Source organism: Suricata suricatta, chromosome X, assembly GCF_006229205.1.
Source record: "Suricata suricatta isolate VVHF042 chromosome X, meerkat_22Aug2017_6uvM2_HiC, whole genome shotgun sequence".
NCBI lineage: Eukaryota > Metazoa > Chordata > Mammalia > Carnivora > Herpestidae > Suricata > Suricata suricatta.
The window spans coordinates 2864223-2882548 of NC_043717.1; the positions used below are offsets into that span (position 1 = coordinate 2864223).

The 18326-nt window shown below is 43.2% G+C and overlaps 1 protein-coding gene across 6 annotated transcripts in view; it reads right to left on the reverse strand.

Annotated features, from left to right (window-relative positions):
• The window catches only part of NLGN4X (neuroligin 4 X-linked), a 309862-nt gene that overhangs the window by 24780 nt on the left and 266756 nt on the right, over positions 1 to 18326 (reverse strand). The gene's annotated exons all lie outside the window — the stretch shown is intronic.

An 18326-nucleotide genomic window follows, 5' to 3' on the forward strand; every position in this document is an offset into this window, starting at 1 on the left:
GCATAGCAACTCAAAATACGCTGCTGCCTTCAGACCCGCTTTCCTATCCTCCACCGCATGTAGGCATGCAGGTGGGGAGCTCGTGGCGTTTCCTAGGACTGACTGTTACATACCATCCAGGGGCACACCAGAACGAATCTGGTCTGTTCTTATTTTTCCATAAGATCATCACAAGAATTAAATGCAATGAGGACAATGCCTTCTCTCCAAACTCTATCAAACCCGACATGATCTCTTAGCTCATATCATCTTGTCTGTGCCGAGAAACATCCCTACGTTTTCTCCGGCAAACCTGGAACACAGATACGGAAACTGTTTTACAATTTTTTAACGTTTATTTTTGAGACAGAGAGACAGAGCACGGGCAAGGGAGAGGGTCAGAGAGAGAGGGAGACAGAGTCTGAAGCAGCTCCAGGCTCCGAGTTGTCAGCACAGAGGCTGACGCGGGGCTCAAACCCAAGAACCTAGATATCACGACCTGAGCCAAAGTTGGATGCTTGACCCACGGAGTGACCCGGGTGCCCCCGGAAGTTCTTTTAAGAAAAAAACGACACCTTAGATGAAACAGCACACACGTGAGTAAGAAGCGAACATGATGACATATAAAAGAGCTAAAATCCTGATGCAAAGTTTAGTTTTAGAAACAGAAAGGTCTTTAAAGATGCTATTTTCCTGGGGCGCCTGGGTGGCTCAGTCGGTGAAGCGTCTGACTTCAGCTCAGGTCAGATCTCCCATTCGTGGGTTCCAGCCCCGCGTCGGGCTCCGTGCTGACAGCTAGCTCAGAGCCTGGAGCCTGCTTCAGATTCTGTGTCTCCCTCTCTCTCTGCCCCCACCCCCACCGCAATCCAGATGGGGGAGGCCCTTCTTAAGGCTTATCACACTCCATTTGCTCACAAGACCTGCAGTCATGATGGACTGTGAGATGCCAAGATGTAATCTACTCTAACAATGAAAGTGGGGAGGCCTGGGGCGCCTGGGTGGCTCAGTCGGTTCAGTGTCTGATCTTGGTTTCAGCTCAGGTCATGATCTCACGGTTCGTGAGTTCCAGCCTGGCATCAGGCTCTGTGCTAATAGTATGGAGCCAGCCTGTAATTCTCTCTCTCTCTCTCTCTCTGCCCGTCCTTTGCGCTCTGTCTCTCGAAATAAATAAACTTGAAAAACTTCAAAAAAAAAAGAAAGAAAGTAAAGAGGCTTTCACCAAGGTCTGGACATACAAGATCTTCGCAATTCTGTGTTCCCTGAATAGGAGAGACTCCTCACTTGTGAGCGGCTACCACACCCCATTCTACCACTTCCTGTACTATCATTTATTGTTATCACTGTCATGGTCATTTTGGGGAACTCTGGTGGCACGAGAAGATACAGGAGTGCTTTCCTGAGGGTTTAAAAGGCAGGAATTAAGGTTTTTCACTGAAAAATAAAGTACAAAAAACATTAAAAAGGTCATATACCAAAACAGGTGTGGGTAAATTAATCTGAAGAAGCGGATAACTCTATTTTTTTAAGATTCACTTTTTATAGAGCCTGGGTAGCTCGGTTGGTTAGCTGTCCAACTTCAGCTCACAGTTTGTGAGTTCGAGCCCCACGTTGGGCTCTGTGCTGACAGCTCAGAACCTGGAGCCTGTTTCAGATTCTGTGTCTCCCTCTCTCTCTGCCCCTCCCCCACTTGTACTCTGTCTGTCTCTATCTCAAAAATAAACATTAAAAAGAAGTTAAAAAAAGATTTTTAAAAGTAATCTGGACACCCAATACGGGGCTCGAACTCATAACCCCAAGATCAAGAGTTGCATGCTCTACCAACTGAGCCAGCCAGGCTCCCCTATACCTCTCTGTTCTTAAAGCTCACACCACAAAAAACTCTAATTGTGCTGATTCTCCTCTTAAGAAATTTAATCTCACCAACTTTTGTCTAAAGAAAGCAATTTTCCAGAGTCAAGAACATCTGGCGTCTTCCCTGCACAGAATGCATGTAGAGACGACGTTGGGGCCACTGAATTTTGGCTGGTACCCTTGGGTTCAACCAAACACCATTAACTTTGCAATAGCCAGAAAGCAAAAGCACCATCAGAGCCAGAATCAACTGTGGAAATAGCGCAGATCTTAAAATAATGAAGATGTAGTGGAGATAAAATATTTAACAGGTGTAGAGGGTTAGTCTACTTATGAGTCAGTTCACCAGATCTCCACGGGGACCTACAATACTCCAGGCACTGGCTGTCCTTGTGGTGAGGTGTTGCAAGGAACCAGGACAGCCTGAAACTCCTATTGTGGCGTAGGTGGACCATAAGCAAACATAAAAATGAAACGATGTGGTATATTAGCTTCCTATGACTGCTGTAACACATTGGCACAAACCTGCTGCCTTGGTACCACGCATATTTCTCACCATACAGTTCTCAAGGTTGGTACCTAAAGGGCAGGAGGGCCGGTTCCTCTGGAGCTTCTCATACAGCCTCTTTCCTTTCCCTGTCCAGCACCAGAAGCTGTACACACACTTTTCTTCGTGGTTCCATCTTCCAAGCCGGCGGAAGAGCACCTTCTCTCTGAATGCTTCTTCCAAGTTGAGATGTTCTGTTTTCAATCCTCCAGTCTGCCTTCCTTGAGGAACATTTTGATGAGATTGCACCTTCCCAGATATTTGAGGACAGTCTCCCCATGTCACGGTCGTTAATATATCTGCACTATCCCTCCTGCCACACCGTCTATGTTCTCCGCGTTAGGATGCACACCCGTGAACAGAGTGGGCTGTTCTGTCCACCAGGAGTGGCCAGCCTTACCCTGCTGAGCTGGGCACATCCTCAACAGTCCTGTGACTCCGACAAGCTGAATCAAATGCTGCTTTCTCTAAACTCGGAATGGTGTTCTGTCCCCACCCTGCCACCACCACAACACACGGATCAGAGGAGGAATGTGACGTTATGTAGCTCCATTGAAATCTCATTTACTATTACCATCTTGTGCACGAAACATTCTCATTGAAAGCTTGGTGGTAATGATGGTTACGAAAAAAAGGCGAATAGCATATTTTGTACAATTTGCCTTTAGCAAGGCAACGACACAATTACTATTTTTTAAAGCAGTGACAATTTACCCAAGTGTTTTTGTATACCAAAGGCATTTCAAACAAGACCATGCATAGTGACTTGAAAAAGATATTCTAGTTAAAAAACATATATGTGTATGTGTGTAGATAAAGACATAGGTAAAGACAGGTAGATAAGCAGATAGGATATATATAGATAGATGATGGATGAATGGGCAGACGCATGGATGGATAGATGGATGGATGGTGGGTGAGTGGGTGGATGGATGGATGGATGGATAGATGAGGGATATATATGGAAGGAAGGGTAGATGGAGGGAGAGAGGGATGGTGAATGGAGAGATAAATGGATAGATGGATGGGTGGGTGGGTGGATGCATGGAAGGAAGAGTAGATGGAGGGGTAGAAGAATGGATAAATGGGTAGATAAATGGATAGATGGACAGGTGGATGGATGGATGGAAGGATGGAGAATAGATGGATGGATGGATTGGTGAATAAGTACATAGATGGATGGGTAGGGGGATAGATGGATGGAAGGATGGATGGAGGGAAGCGGGGGATGGAGAGATGGATGGAGACATAAACAGATAGAATACTTTCAAAGGCTGACATGTAGCATAGACTCATTTCCTTACTAACAGAATAGTTTCAAGGTTGCCAAACCTGACAGACAAGGGCAGAAACTGCTAAAAATAGGGACTCACAGGGAAATGTACTCAGATCCTCTCCCAGATGCTGCTGCCACATGACTGTAAGTTGGCTTTCAGAATGTGACTCAGATGCACTGAAAATGAACCCGAGACAGAGATGCCACCCAGTACCTCCAGGTGCAGGTGTCCCTTTGTCTCCTGGCACACTGTGATGGGCACCTCGGCATCCTGCTCCGTGTCCCCTGGGCCATCCTCTCCAGCCTTCGTGGTGCTTTGAGCCAGGGAGGGCTGGGCTGCCTCAGAACTGGGATGATGGATTCATCTGGCCCAGCCTGAGTTCCCAGGAAAAAGAGACACAGGCAGACTCCATCCCAGACAAGGGAAGTAGAACCTTGGGCGGTCCATCCCAGGGGTAGGCACTAAAAACCAAAAGCGAGTCCCAGTTGGAGGAGGATGGCTGTCCACAGTTGCACTTGGCAGCTGTAGCTATGAGGGGCTGCCTTTTTAAGAATGAAGAGACCACAACCAAGGTAGTACTCTTCCAGGTTCAAGGCTGTAGGCAGGCATTACACATAATGGGCAGAGTCTCCGGTGAGCGAGGGCATCGCAGACTTTGGTATGTTTTTCTTACTGTCATCCGTGAAGGTGCCACCTTGAGGCTCCACCTCCTCTATTGTCATCAGCCCCAGAACTGCTCTTCAGAAAGAAACAGAAGGAAAAGGGAAAAGCTGTCTCCTACCAGAAATAAAAATTCCAGAATCAAATCTCTTCCTCTCTCTCTCTTTCTTTTTGCTTCATCTGCCAGAAAGTGCGACCAACTTCATGCTTACTTTGGGTACCCCAAACTCTCTATGAGTGAATCTGGTTTACTTTTGAGAAAAAATGTATGGGATATTATATTTTCCTGCTACCTCATGCTGTCCTTAAGTTGAGGAAAACTAAAACTAAAAATCATATAAAAATGTGTGTATATATTTTTGTTTTCATCGTTTCTTTTTTTTAACTTTATTTTTTTTGAGAGATAGAGAGTGAGAGCAAGAGTGAGAGAGAGAGAGAGAGAATCCCAAGCAGGATGTGGAGGCTTAATCCCAGAAACCAATGAGACCATGACTTGAGACAAAATTAAACGTCAGACACTCATCCAACAGAGTCCTCCAGGCACCCCTGTTTTCATCATTTCTAAGCACAGAATTCCATGGGATTAATGATATTCATAGTGATGTGCAACTACCACCACTACCTTACCTATGAAGCTGTAAGTTTGCATGTGGGAAGCACTTTGAATGGTAGTGTCCATAATGTGTTACCTATACACTGGGCTAAATCTACCTAATAAGGCATGATGCCTGGATTGAATGCCCAAGGCCACTCCCCTTCCATTCCTACGTACAATGGACTGAATGCTTTTATTGTCCCCCAAATTCCTATGTTGAAATCCTAATCCCCAAGGTTTATTACTGGGAGGCGGGACTTCTGGGAGGTGATTAGGTCATGAGGGTAGAGCCTAATCCACGAACAGGACTGTTGTCCTTATAAGAAGAACATATAGAGGAAGCAGGCAAGAAGGCAACAAGAATTCAGCACTTTGCAACCTGCAAGAGGGTCCTCCCTGGGACCTGACCAGCTGGAACCCCCTCACCCAGCCTCAATATGTGTGCAAAATAAATGTCTGTTGTTTCTAAGTCACCCAGTCTATGGGATTCTGGTTACCACAGCCCAAGCATGAAAAGCCACCAGTACTGTCCGCGTTGTCTATGACATGTGGACATCCACGTCTCCAACTAAGAGTAAAGGTCCTTGCAAAAGTCCACAACAGTACCTGTTAGTACATTGTTTTCACATTGTTGTCTGTAGTGTATATTTACATAAGTAAAGCACACACAGAATGTGTTTACCTTGAGGGGTGTTAAAAGCAAATGGTGGAAAACGGAATACTTTTTATCTAATTATCCAAAGTTGATTTAAAGGCAACTAATATACCTCATCCCAAAGAGAACTTGGATCAGCCAAGATGTCTCTCTGGTCCAATTTTCTCAATGTGGAGTCGTGGCTAATTGCTAACGGGATGACTCCAAAACATGGCATTATGTTCAATTTGTAGGAAAGATCCCACTATGTTGAACACATTTTTTTTTTCATAGTAAAATTCTTTTAAGTGCTTTAAGGACAAAAAAAAATCAAATAGAAAATAAATACTATTTAATTGACCATGGCATTTATACAGGACCTTCAAATAAGAGCTAACCTCCTTATGCAAAATACCTTATGATTATTACAAAGTGCTCTTTATACTTTATCTTATTTATGCCACTGAAACTGGGGTTCTTTTCATTAGCCAGTATTTCTGGGTCCTTGTGTTATGTCTGTGGTTAAATACATATTATTTTCAAAGAGTTGGGTACCACCAAACAGTTGATTACTCCCTGTCCACACTAAACTTTTGGACGTCTTTTAAGAAATACTCATGGCCCAAGCCCTAGTGGTAACAATTCTTAATTAGTTGGTTTGGGGTAGGGTAAAAGCTTGTACAAGTAATTTTAGCGAACAAGACGTAATGCAATCTGCTGATCCTGAGAGAAATCAAATAAAAATAATGACAGTCTTTTCTGTAATAAAATTCGTTTCATTTTCTGATGTCATCGATATCTTTAAAACATCAGGCAAATATTCATGCAAAGCAAGGTCTTCCATGTTACCATGCATGGACATCACCAAGAGGGGCTGTGAAAACACATGACCCAGGCGGTCCCTACCCCAAATTTCAGAGTCAGGAAGCCTGGGGTGGAAGCCCAAAATTTGCATTTGTAATAAGCTGATATCACACTGGTCTGTGAGCTACAGTTTGAATAGCACTGTGGAAAAAAATATCCTAGGTTCTAGAATAAACTGAATGCTTCCTAACTCGGCTTGTATTTTATGCTGCTGTATTTCGTAAAAACAAAACAAACCAAAAACAAACACAAACAAACAAAAACTAGTATGGTTTGATTAGGGTCACGTTGCCTACAGGAGGCAAAAATGCTCTGTGCTTCATTTGATGTCCCATCAAACTTAGATGGTGCCTCACTCTTTCTTGACTATCTCAACAGGGATTGATCATTGGATTCAGGGGAAAACTAATGCCACCATTTATTTAAAAAACATCTACCAAATTTCTCAACTGAGATGTTTTACACACCACTGGTGACAGTCTACATCTGTGAGTTCATTTGGGTTTCTACAGAATGCTGATTGCTGTTGTGATTAGTTCTGCATTCCCTATGTGGAACTGCACAAAAATTCACCACGTTTTGTAGTTACTCTGAACTTCAGATGGGAAGGGGGAGAAAAGCATGGTTCTTTTATTTATTGGTATCTGTGGGTTATGACAGACATACAATGACACAGACCTACCATTATGAGATGACACAGAATCGTTTCACTGCCCTAAAAATCATGTGTGCTCTACCTGCCTGTCCCTCCGTCCTCCCCATGCCCTGGCAACCACTGATCTTTGTACTGTCTTCAGAGTTTTGCGTTTTCCAGAATATCATCGAGTTGGAAGTCTTTTCGGGTCATCTTCTTCCACTTAGTAACATGCACTTAAGGTCTCTTCATGTCTTTTCGAGGCTTGACCGCTCATTTCTTTTTAGTGCTGAGTAATTTCCCCTGTCTGGACACCACGGTGTGTGTATCCATTCACTGACCAAAGATATTGATTACTTCCGAGTGTTGGCAATTAGGAAAACATCTGCTATAAACATGCAGGTGGAGGTTTTTGTATGGACGCATGTTCAGCCTCTCAGAGTCAATACCAAAGACCAGGATGGCTGGATCTGCTGGGAAGGGCATCTTTCGTTTTGTCAGGAACTGCACAGCGGTCTTCCAAGATGGCTGCACCATTTTGCATGCCCACCAGCAGCGAACGAGAGGTCGTCTTGCTCCAAACCCTCCCTGGCATTTGGTGCTGTCAGTGCTCTGGATGTGGGCATTCTAAGAAGTGTATAGTGGTATCTCATTGATGTTTTGCTTGCATTCTCCCTGTCACCATATGACGATGAAGACCTTTTTTTTTTTTTTTTAATGTTTTACTCATTTTTGAGAGCGGGAGAGAGACAGCATGAGCAGGGAAGGGTCAGAGAGAGAGGGAGACACAGAATCTGAAGACAGGCTTCAGACTCTCAGCTGTCAGCACAGAGCCCAATACGGGGCTCGAACCCACGAACCGTGAGATCATGACCTGAGCCAAAGCCGGACGCTTAACCCACTGAGCCACCCGGGCACCCCTGATGACGAACATCTTTTCATATCAGTATTTACCATCTGTTCATCTTCTTTGGCGAGGTGTGTCTTAAGGTCTTTGTCCCATTAATTGTTTTCCCACTATTGAGTTTTAAGAATGCTTTGGAGTAAACAATGAAGTTACATGTATAGGTTATTATAAATCTGTCAGGTTTTAATTCAGTACATCTGTTACTCTTAAGGATGCTGCAATTGTCCCGTTGTGGCCACGGAGGGTCCTTCCAGTTGGCTTTTGGACTCTCTGTGTTTCTATTGTTTTTATATATAATATATGTGCACTATATATGTATTATACATAACACGTATATGTATAAACACACACATATATAATATATACATATACATACATACATCACACACACATAGTTGACCCTTGACCAATGCAAGGGTCGGGGGTGCTGACCCCCTCTCTCCCATGCAGTTGAGAATCCAAGTATAGCTTTTGACTTCTCAGAAAGTTAACTGCTAACAGCCTAGTGTTGGGTGGAAGCCTTACCAATTACATAAATAGTTGCTTAACACATAGTTTGTATGTTATGTGCAGTATATAATGTATACTTACAATAGAGCTAGCTAGGGTAAAGAAAATGACATTAAGAAAAATCACAAGGAAGAGAAAATACATTTCTGCTGCTGTTCCGAATTTGCTGGAGAAATAGCCACAGACAGGTGCGGTTCAAACGTGTGGTGTTCAAACCCATGTTCTATATCCATATACACATGAACACACACACACATATTTTTTCTTCTTTATGCCCTTTGACACCCACATTTATAGCACTGGGTGTGTGTTATTTCAGCAATGAGACAAACAACAAAAATATTATACTTAAAGAAGGGTATCATCTGAAACGGAAGTCCGACAGACGCTCCACACTCAAGGTGTTTTATGGTTTTATAATAGTTTCAAGAAGCAGCAAATCGGCTCCAAAATGATTGTGGTTGAGTTCCCGCAGCCAACTTTTGATCGATTGTACTTTCTATAGCAAATCTGGGAATTCCTGAAAGCAAATTGGATGCGGAGATATAGTGTGCGTCAACAAAACTGAAGGAAAAATCATTAAATATTAAGTTTGGAACTCAGCCTGAAACAAATATTTCTGCTTTATCTGTTTTTCTAACAGACGGATAGCATCGGTGAATCCGTATTATTCTTGCCCAGCTCTTCACAAAAGTACCAAGGGGAGTATAAAGTCCGGTAAGAGAGAATCACCGTTAATTCCTGCCACACGAAAGTGGATCCTTCAATAAGGAAGCGCTCCCAACATGCATCTAGGAGCCCACGTTGGCCCTGGGGCATCAAGGACCTGATGAGAACTGCAGCCTGTGAAATTAGGGAACCACAAGGCGCCTCAGCTTTTCACGTTCCCTACACATCACGGAGTCGTCCACTCAGCTGTGCTCTTTGCCTGGCACGCTCAGTGTGGCCAGTACGGAGCTTGACATCTTGCCTTTCCTCAGCCCTGTCCTCCCTCTCGCTCCCGGCGCCCGTACCCTGAGCATGTCTCCAGCTACCGACGCTGACACATCTGAAATGGCGTTTTTGGCATCACTCCTCTGTTAGAAAGCCCAGCATTTGGTTAACACTCAGGCTGGGCTGATGCTACTCTTGGGTATTGCATCCCGTCCTACGCACAGTCACTCTCCCCCCCAACCCCAGAGGGAAGACCGTAACCATGGTAAAGAGACAGCTTCCCAGTTACTCCCCCTGCCCCGATTCTAAACTTTACTGGATGCCCACACTTTGTTGACTGTCCTCTTGCTAAATCTTGCTTAAAACTTGTATTCTTCAGAATCCTGTAGGAGTTGTGTGATACAAACATGATTATGTTTTAGTCTTATTTTCCAAAGCCGTGCACACGATATCGTTTTTTCATCTAATACTTATAACTTGCCTGTTTCAGTATAGTTGGGTTAGTCCTGTAAACGCTATGTTCTCAAGCTCCTATTGTGTCCGTTAGATGGATGGTGAATGAATAAGTAAATGTTCTCTTAACAGGGGACAGATGGTCCCATCTCCTTTCAAAAATTACTTTTCCAGTATCAGGGTGATTTGAGTGGGGAAGGGCGCCAGGAGACAGATGTCGTTACATTTATAAAGGTGTACAAATATTTCAGATTGCATGCTTGCCGGATTCATGCGTTCGTCCACACGCAGTGAGTAGCAGACCTTTTGAAAAGTTATTCATCGACTGTGCAACTGTGTATTTAACAAGAATGTGTGCACGCCTCCTATGGCCATGACTTCCGGTTGAAAATGCGGTCCTGAGCTTTGCCAACGCCCACGAGCACCTTGCCTTCCATCAGCAACGATGCGACACGGCCAGAGCATGCTAACTTGAAGTGTGAATCCCCTTTCAAAAATGTCACCTAAGCCTGTCATGTAGCTGACTACTTTTTATCGGACTTGAGCTCCTAACTAATCTGGTGAATGAAAAATACAGTGCTTTTTATTTGTCGATCCCTGTTTTATTTTTTATTTATTTTTTTTAATGTTTTATTTATTTTTTTACACAGAGAGAGACAGAGCATGAGAGGGGGAGGGGCAGAGAGAGAAGAAGACCCAGAACTGGAAGCAGGCTCCAGGCTCTGAGCTAGCTGTCAGCACAGAGCCTGATGCGGGGCTCAAACCCACGAATGTGAGATCTGACCTGAGCCGAAGTCGGAGGCTTAACCGACTGAGCCACCCAGGCGCCCCTGTATTGACAGATTTGTTAATAAAGCACTTTATGTTAACTTCTGTTTCATATATATCCTTTTATATATTAGAATATTTAATAATATGTGCATAGACTATACCGATATAGATTTAATTGTAGTGAATGTGTATAATTAGGGAATTGTTTAAGAAAACTCATTGAGTAGGCTTCTCCCTGTAGGGATAGTCTAGAACAAATTCATTTTAGTCTAATATACAGATAGAGATTTCAGGAAGAGAGTGGTTGGGCATTGGCCAGCAATAACAATTATACATGATAATACACACAGTTTTTATGACATCCAGAGGGCTATACACAGCATTGCTCAGACTGTGTCCATGGACCCCCAACCACCACACGGTGTGGAAACCAGTTAGCTGTATGAATCTTCTGTTGCCTTTCCATCCACTGGAATTCCCGAGTCCAAATTTTGGAGGATGGGCTCTAGAATCTGCATTTCAGCAAGCCCTTCACGGGATTCTGATAAATGGTACAGCATGGCAGGTGACTGGGTGACTCAATCAGTTAAGCATCTGACTCCTGATTTTGGCTCAGGTCATGACCTCAGGGTCGTGAGAGAGAGCCCTGCATGGGGCTTTGCACGGAGTGTGGAAGCCTGCTTGGGATTCTCTCTCTGTCTTCCTTTAGTGCTCACACTCTCTCATAAATAGAAGCTGGATAGATGCACAGATAGATACATGGATACAGAGGGGCGGGGGGGGGGGAGACAGAATGGATGGAGAGATAGATCAATTGATCAGTTGATAAGGCCGAGCACTGTGGAGGAGTGTTTGGACATAGAAGTAACTATCACCCAAAGTGATCAATTTGGATAAACATATTGAGAAGGCACTGGACAGGTCACCTAATGAACTATAGTCCCATTGAACTTGATAAAGTGTTTATGCAGGAAGTCTTCAGGCTTGTGACTCAATATGACTCGTTACATTTGGATTGTTGGGGGAAGCCAGATGGCCCCTCTTCTATAGAGCTTCTGAATCAGATATCATGAGATTAGCAAGAGTAGGTGGTGAGACAGCTACTTGTCAGTAAACATTTCTTAATCTGAAAAAGGCCATTTACCAATATCCTACCCCGAATCTTACACAAATGGCAGAGCATAGAAGACTTTCTTCTAAAGACAAGATGCCAAGATACAGTCTCATTTGCATCCAACGCTGTGTTCAGATTCCCTAGCAGCTGTCTAAGAAACAAATGATGACAACCTCAGAAAGTCAGACAAAAAAATGAGGATTGGAAATAGTCGCTATTGAACTGGTGAATCCAATTCTCTATGACCTCTGCAACCCAACAGGACATAAATACTATTCACACTAACGGCAACATTTAAGAAGGTCTCCAGAATAGGAGTATACAAACGCCAATATTATTTTGATGCATCAGCAAGAATTTATGGAAAAATTTTCCAAAGAGGTCATTTACCAGTGCATGGGAATGTAGGAGAAACTAAATTATGGTCTGTAAGGAGAAAATAGAAAACTTGTTAAAATTGTTTGTCAAAAATATTGTGCCCCAAATTTTAAACTCATGGAATTGTACACTTAAGATACGGGTATTTTATATGTAAATTCCATCTTTAAAAATAAAGGTTTACAGGGGCATCTGGGGGCTCAGTCGGTTGAGCGTCTGACTTCAGCTCAGGTCATGATCTCACAGTGCGTGAGTTCGAGCCCCGCGTCAGGCTCTCTGCTGTCGGCGCAGAGCCTGCTTTGGATGCTCTGTCTCTCCCTCTCTCTGCCCGTCACCTGCTCTCGATCTCTCTCCCTCAAAAAGAAATAAAATATTAACCAAATCAAATAAAATACATGTTTACGGTCAGCAGATTAAAAAACAAACATAAAAGGTAGTGAATACCTCGTCCAGGGAAGATAGGAGCAATGGAAAGTCATACACTGTTTTTGGCAGGATAAAAGCCCAATTATTTCAAAAGTTTCTGTCTTTTGCAAGTAGATGTAAATATGCACATAAAACATGGCACAGCGGATGGCTTTCCGGTAATGAGAAAAAGTTAAATACACTGTGGCCGAGTCACACAATGTTCTGCATATCAGTGAGTATAAATGAACTATAGCTTCAAACGTCACCTTGGCTGAATACCAAATATATAGTATTCAGTGAAATGTCAGGTGCAGAATATATAATCATCTCACGTATAAAAGGTAAAAAACAGACCATAGCTAATATGCTGATTAGCGTCATGCTAATAGTGAGAATTCTGAAGAAATAAAATGTCCTATTTCCTAAAAGAAATTCTATTTCTTCAAACAAGAAAGAAATTATAAGATTCAGCAAGGTTTGCTGCAGGAGGGTAAAAAAGACCCAGAAATCTTCCTTGTGCTCTAATTTCATGTTGGATGGTGTACAGAAAGATGTTTAATTCTGCCTGTCCATGTAGGAAGTGTTCCTAACAGAAAAGGAGGGAAAAAAAAAAAGATTAAAATGATCTTAAAAAGCTAACCCGTAAATGTATGGAACAGCTAGAGATACAAAAGAGGTAAATCCCTTTTGGACTTGGGATCAAATCCACCAGTTCAACAACCAGTAATAACCACCAACCTTGAACTGTCTAATCCAAAGAAACCGATGGGTTTATGTTTATGGCACAGTTCCACGTAAACATGAACGTAACTGTTTCTCTGAAATGAAGAACATGATATGTGTTCTACCTGTTCGAATTCTTCCACGCCTTGTGCCAAATGCTAGCTCTCAGTAGCTAGAACAACAAAAACGAATCTGAATAATTGTCTCAGGCAGCACATAGAATAACCTGTGCTTAAACTTCCGTTCAACCGTTCTCCGTTGCCAGGTCTGCAGAATTTATTACTTATTATCAGTTTTTACCAGTGTTTCCAGACACAGCCGAGCACCTGGGCTGTGTTTTGCAAAAGTCCCCGGCAATACCTCTGGGGGGTTCTGACCTATAGACTGACTACTGGCATTAGGAGAAGATAATGACTCAAATTGCAAGCGTAGGTAGGAGAAATGATGTAGCTCCCAAGGGGACGTCCCTGTGTATGCACAACTATCTTAACAGAAGCACACAGTGACTATTATTTTACCCCAAAGAAGCAAAACTCATCTTAGGAAGAAAGCCGATGGTCACAGCATTCATTCTTAAATCGTGAGTGACAGAGTATAAAACTGCAGCACAAGAACAAACTATAAATCCGCTCTGGCAGATCAGTGGCTTTGGTGAGTTAGGGTTCAGACATCTAGGACAAAACCCCCAGTTTTAGGATCCCTGAGAGGTATCCATCCCAAGGCCAGGGATATGTTCTGTTTGAAAGGTTTATCTTTCCATTATTTTGATAAAATGCCCTGTTTCTCCTCAAATCGTAAGTTTGATTTAATGAACACCACAGTACACCACACACACACACACACACACACACACACACACACATACACACAGGCACATGCAGCTTCACACACAGAGTTAAGTGGATTTCTATGTATCCTGAAGAGTAGCTAAGTTTGGTGCCCAAGGTGGAGACTGCACAATGCATAATGGAAGTAGGGAAAATTGTCTCCAGAAATAGCTGTGTCAACCAGTCTCCATTCATGCCCCAGGGATACTTTGCAGAAAGATGTGGGGAGGGGTTAGGAATTCCATACCGTACGGGGTGCATCTTGGAACTGAGTCAGAGCTCTCTTCAGCCACTATGGGCATGTCCACTCCAAGGGGCCAGACATCTGGGTCTCTATTGCCTTCCTGGTCGTGGGCACACCACTGGCGCTACATAAATATTTGAGTAAATGGATTTTCAGGGACACAGAATCTCAGTGTTGTCTCTGAACCTCAGTTATATGATTGGAAACGTCAGAGGTCAAGCGACGTGGATGTCCATCACCGTGTGCTCTGTACAGAGGTCAACAAGAACCTCCCACACCTGGTTCTCCAGTAGATAAACCTTTTTCCAAAGCTCGTCCACCACTGTGTGGGCTGCAAATCCCACATCCACCTTCCAGGACCGAGATGCTCACTTGCCCCTTTTGGGCAGCAACAAGTGTGGGTTTCAGATTTGTAGCTGGGCTGGGCTGGGTCAGGGTTTGAGTTCAAGTGTGGGTTTGGGTGATGATTCAGGTGAGACAAAAGGTTTTGAGTTCAGATTCAGATTCCTGTCCAGGCTGAGGGTTCATGACCAAGAATTAAGACGTGAAAAGTTCTGAGGATGGATTCAGGTTCAGGGTAGTGTAAGGTTAGATTTCTGATTAGATGTGGAGTTAGGGTCAAAGGTCAATGTTAAGATCAAGGGATGGTTCCCATGTTCTAGGACAGAGGTCAATGGTCAGGACTAGGATCAAATGCCATGGGTCAGAAATTCTCTCTGGGGGTTTGTTTTCGAGTTTGACTAAAGGGTTAGCAGTCACGGGTTATGGTCAATGGTCAAGGCTCTCTTGAAAGATTTATTTTTTAAGTTAATTATTTATTCTGAGAAAGAGAGAGGGATCGGGGTGGGGTGCAGAGAGAGAAGGCGAGACAGAATCCCAAGCCCGTTCCCCTCTGTCACTGCAGAGCCTGACATGGGGCTCACCCTCACAAACTCTGAGATCATGACCTGAGCCAAAGTCAAGAGTCAGAGTCTTAACCAACTGAGCCACCCAAGTGTCTGTGAAGAGAAAATTTGCAAATGCATTTTCAGGGTCCTGGTATTAATGCCAAGAGTCAAAGAACGCTAGCATTTGCACGATTGGACAGAAATTTGGAAAGCACTGCAGAGAGAAAAGCAGAGTGCAGAAATATTTTACACAAGTGTGGCAATATTTAAATTGGGGTGTGTCAAAATACCGAGACTAGGTATATTACAAAAAAAAACTTGATTACTCAGAAGGGCTGAGCACACAGACACACACTTGTAGCTCCCACTGGTCTGCGATCAGGTCCAATTTGCTGGGTGAGCTACCACGAGGTCAAGACATCCATATTCCATCAAGCAAGTTGGCTAAATTACTGTATTTACACAACAACCATTCCCTGATGTCTTTTGTGCTCTGATAACCTTCCCCCTACCACGCCTAATTATGGTATGGCCGATCTCTTTCCATATCCCTGGTCTCATAAAATGATGCACAGGCTATAAAGCTCTCCCCTCTCCATGCATTTTTCTAATTATGATCGTCAATCACAGGATGCAAGAGGTAAGGCTCCCCTGTGGAGTTCTCAGCTCTCAGTTATGTTCTGAAATTAAAATCACACGAGAGAAAAAAAAAAAAAAGGTCAGGAAGAAACACCTAAACTAATTTGGCTGACTTAGCAACACTAACTCTGCTGGATAGAAATGATCCAGAAGCGTCCCTATTTTTTTCAGCACCTGGAGATTCTTTCTGCTTAGATATTAATTCTTTACCTTTGTTCCTGGCAACCATTTCCTGCCCAGGTAAGATGGTACTGAAATACTCACGGAAGCCTCAATTCCCTGGATAATGGGCTTGCACAGGCCGAAAAATCCAAACTGTCACGTCATTGCCTTTCCTAGCTCAGCTCAGACATCTGCCAGTCTGCGGGGACTGCGCTATCGGAATATGACGTGTGCGGGGCTCCGCTGTTACTCATGCATTTCTTCTTGTAAGAGCTGTGTTTCATTTAGGGAAAAAAGTCCCCTATTTCTAATACGCGTTTATAAAAATAAAGCCATGTGTTTCAGGGAATCAGTCATCACCTACAAGTTTATTTTAAATGTATTCTACTCTCTTATACCCGCGGTGGATTTAAAGTTACTATCATATCTTATAACCCCATTTCTATTAAGTTGTCTAATTTCATCTAGTTCTTTTATTCATTTTTATTAAAAATTTTTTAACATTTATTGGTTTTTCAGAGACAGAGAGAGAGGGGCAGAGAGAGAAAGACACAGAATCTGAAGCAGGTTCAGGGCTCTGAGCTGTCAGCACAGAGCCCGACGTGGGGCTCGAACTCATGACCGGGAGATCATGACCTGAGCTGAAGTCAGATGCTTCACCGACTGAGCCCCCCAGGTGCCCTGAATTTCATCTAATTATTAATTGAACCACAATTGATAGAGGATGTTTGAGGGCTAAATAGATGAGTCAAACTCTTCCTTAGAGTTTATCTTCAAAGTACTTTCTTAGAAGCAGCTCATTTTATCACCTTGAGTGAAATCGTTTAATAAATAGGGGAAATAGTGGAATCATATCCTTGCTAGGATTAGGTGCTAAAATGATTCCCATTAGTGTTCCATATATTAAGAGGAATATAACACAGTGACACTGCTTGGTCCTTTTTTCTATAGAAATACTTTCTCAGCTGAGCAAAATGGGATCTACAATCAGAAATTGCTTAAAAATACCTTTCTTCCCCTTCTCGGTCATAACCTACCATGGCCCCAGAGAAGCTGTTAAAACATAAGAAACTAGAGCAGTAAATTAGCAAGCCAGCCCACTGCTCGCAGACGTGGCCTGGAATGGCACAAGGCAATAGAAATCTGAGTTAGAAAGAAAGCTAAAATGTCGGCCTGCATGTGAGGCTGACATTTTAAAATTATTATGAGGAAGAGTAGTTTAAAGACAGACTGTTTCACAGACAAAGGAGTACTTCCTAAGAAATGGCCAATTAACGTGCTAGAAAGGCCCAAACAAGACCCCAAGTCCGTAGATGAACACCAGGAAAACAAACATTGGAAAGTGCGTGTAGGTCAAGTTGAGTTGTACAAATTAACAGTCCTTACGGAGCCCGTGGGGGCTTCAAAACCACTTTGAATAAAATAGGGAAGGAGATGTATAGAAGATGACGGGGTCACCGATTCTGAATTTCAGCCAGGACACAGTATAAGAAATATGCACAGTTTAGCTATCTGGAAGGGAGCATTAGACAAAAGTCATTGTAACTTTCTTCCTAGAACATAAGACTTCCAAACCACAGGATAATCTTCCCAGCAAGGTCTTCCCCTGTTCTTTGACATGACTGAAATCTGATTAAAAACACAAGGGCTGCCAAATAGCTTCCTTATGGAAATGTATCCATCTTTTGATTCATTCCTAGAAACTGATGGTGAAAAAAATTAATGTGAGAAGATCCAAGGGAAGACAGAAAACAAGACGAGAATTCAAGGACACTCAGGTACTAAGTCCCTTTTAAGGTGACATAAAAATCACACCCTAAGTACAAATACTAGAATAACAACCACCATACTGGTAGAGTTCATCAATTTTGGGATGTGGAATTTTGAGAAAAAGGATAAACTAAGTAGAGAACAAACCTAAGGAATAGAAGCGATGTCGGCATTTGAATCCATTAAATAAGAAAGTACAGGGGCACCTGGGGGGCTTAGTCGGTTAAGCGTCTGACTTCAGCTCAGGCCATGATCTCACGGTTTGCGAGTTTGAGCCCCGCATCAGGCTCTGTGCTGACAGCTCAGACTCTGGAGCCTGCTTCGGATTCTGTGTCTCCCTCTCTGTCTGCCCCTCCTCAACTTGTGCTCTGTCTCTCAAAAATAAATAAATGTAAAAAAAGAAAAAGAAACAAAGTACACACAATGGGGATGGTGGGCAGCCACCTCAGAGATGAGCAGCAGTCCTGACGGTCCCTGATGGGAAGCAGTGTCAGCTGAGGAGTATTACTCAGAATGGGGCAGGGTGAGCAACCTTTGGCATATCTTTCCCAGATGGGTT